This window comes from Salmo trutta, chromosome 12 (assembly GCF_901001165.1).
Source record: "Salmo trutta chromosome 12, fSalTru1.1, whole genome shotgun sequence".
In the NCBI taxonomy this organism is placed as follows: Eukaryota; Metazoa; Chordata; class Actinopteri; order Salmoniformes; family Salmonidae; genus Salmo; species Salmo trutta.
Window position 1 is genome coordinate 95,404,492 of NC_042968.1, and position 2,872 is coordinate 95,407,363.

A 2,872-nucleotide genomic window follows, 5' to 3' on the forward strand; every position below is an offset into this window, starting at 1 on the left:
GTGTGTGTGTGTGTGTGTGTGTGTGTGTGTGTGTGTGTGAGATGGTATGATCAGGTAGAGTATTTTTGGTTCTAAGTTCATACCACATCCTGAGGGTTATATTGGTCTACATCAACTGATGAGGCTGCCTCCCACTACCGGGGGACCTGCTCAGAAGTAGCTTCCTCCTATAGGGAACATGGTGCCACTTGGGAGGTAGCCTGATAGTAACTAGTTAATAATAATAATAATAATAATGTACATTCGGATCACTAAATCGAGTCGGTCAACTCTAGAGAATCAGAACTAGAGAATCAGAACTAGAGAATCAGAACTAGAGAATCAGAACCAGAGAATCAGAACCAGAGAATCAGAACAAGAGAATCAGAACTAGAGAATCAGAACTAGAGAATCAGAACCAGAGAATCAGAACCAGAGAATCAGAACTAGAGAATCAGAACCAGAGAATCAGAACCAGAGAATCAGAACTAGAGAATCAGAACCAGAGAATCAGAACTAGAGAATCAGAACTAGAGAATCAGAACCAGAGAATCAGAACCAGAGAATCAGAACCAGAGAATCAGAAACAGAGAAATTACATTCCGTATCAACCTGGTCAATAATTTAAAGTAACTGTCCAGTTAGTTATCAGGTAGCATCAGTCCGGTCAAAGTTAAAAAGCAAATTATTTAAATTTTTTGGTTGTTGCTCAGCTTGTGCATGACAAGTAGTACAACAACTGACCTCTTTTGTTAGCAAAGTTTTTAAATATAATACAGTCTGTTTACTTGACATGAACATCTTTATTGACCGGTATAAACCCACACCATTCTGATGTTGGGGTAAAACCCACACCATTCTGTTGTTGGGGTATAAACCCACACCATTCTGTTGTTGGGGTATAAACCCACACCATTCTGTTGTTGGGGTATACACCCACACCATTCTGTTGTTGGGGTATACACCCACACCATTCTGTTGTTGGGGTATAAACCCACACCATTCTGTTGTTGGGGTATAAACCCACACCATTCTGTTGTTGGGGTATAAACCCACACCATTCTGTTGTTGGGGTATAAACCCACACCGTTCTGTTGTTGGGGTATAAACCCACACCATTCTGTTGTTGGGGTATACACCCACACCATTCTGATGTTGGGGTATAAACCAACACCATTCTGATGTTGGAGTATAAACCCACACCATTCTGATGTTGGGGTATAAACCCACACCATTCTGTTGTTGGGGTATAAACCCACACCATTCTGTTGTTGGGGTATAAACCCACACCATTCTGTTGTTGGGGTATAAACCCACACCATTCTGTTGTTGGGGTATAAACCCACACCATTCTGTTGTTGGGGTATAAACCCACACCATTCTGTTGTTGGGGTATAAACCCACACCATTCTGTTGTTGGGGTATAAACCCACACCATTCTGTTGTTGGGGTATACACCCAAACCATTCTGTTGTTGGGGTATAAACCCACACCATTCTGTTGTTGGGGTATAAACCCACACCATTCTGTTGTTGGGGTATAAACCCACACCATTCTGTTGTTGGGGTATAAACCCACACCATTCTGATGTTGGGGTATAAACCCACACCATTCTGATGTTGGAGTATAAACCCACACCATTCTGTTGTTGGGGTATAAACCCACACCATTCTGTTGTTGGGGTATAAACCCACACCATTCTGTTGTTGGGGTATACACCCACACCATTCTGATGTTGGGGTATAAACCCACACCATTCTGTTGTTGGGGTATAAACCCACACCATTCTGTTGTTGGGGTATAAACCCACACCATTCTGATGTTGGGGTATAAACCCACACCATTCTGTTGTTGGGGTATAAAACCACACCATTCTGTTGTTGGGGTATAAACCCACACCATTCTGTTGTTGGGGGTATAAACCCACACCATTCTGTTGTTGGGGTATAAACCCACACCATTCTGTTGTTGGGGTATACACCCACACCATTCTGTTGTTGGGGTACACACCCACACCATTCTGATGTTGGGGTACACACCCACACCATTCTGTTGTTGGGGTATACACCCACACCATTCTGTTGTTGGGGTACAAACCCACACCATTCTGTTGTTGGGGTATACACCCACACCATTCTGATGTTGGGGTATAAACCCACACCATTCTGTTGTTGGGGTATAAATGCACACCATTCTGTTGTTGGGGTATAAACGCACACCATTCTGTTGTTGGGGTATAAACGCACACCATTCTGATGTTGGGGTATAAACCCACACCATTCTGTTGTTGGGGTATAAACCCACACCATTCTGATGTTGGGGGTATAAACCCACACCATTCTGTTGTTGGGGTATAAACCCACACCATTCTGATGTTGGAGTATAAACCCACACCATTCTGATGTTGGGGTATAAACCCACACCATTCTGTTGTTGGGGTATAAACCCACACCATTCTGTTGTTGGGGTATAAACCCACACCATTCTGTTGTTGGGGTATAAACCCACACCATTCTGTTGTTGGGGTATAAACCCACACCATTCTGTTGTTGGGGTATAAACCCACACCATTCTGTTGTTGGGGTATACACCCACACCATTCTGTTGTTGGGGTATAAACCCACACCATTCTGTTGTTGGGGTATAAACCCACACCATTCTGTTGTTGGGGTATAAACCCACACCATTCTGTTGTTGGGGTATAAACCCACACCATTCTGATGTTGGGGTATAAACCCACACCATTCTGATGTTGGAGTATAAACCCACACCATTCTGTTGTTGGGGTATAAACCCACACCATTCTGTTGTTGGGGTATAAACCCACACCATTCTGTTGTTGGGGTATACACCCACACCATTCTGATTTTGGGGTATAAACCCACACCATTCT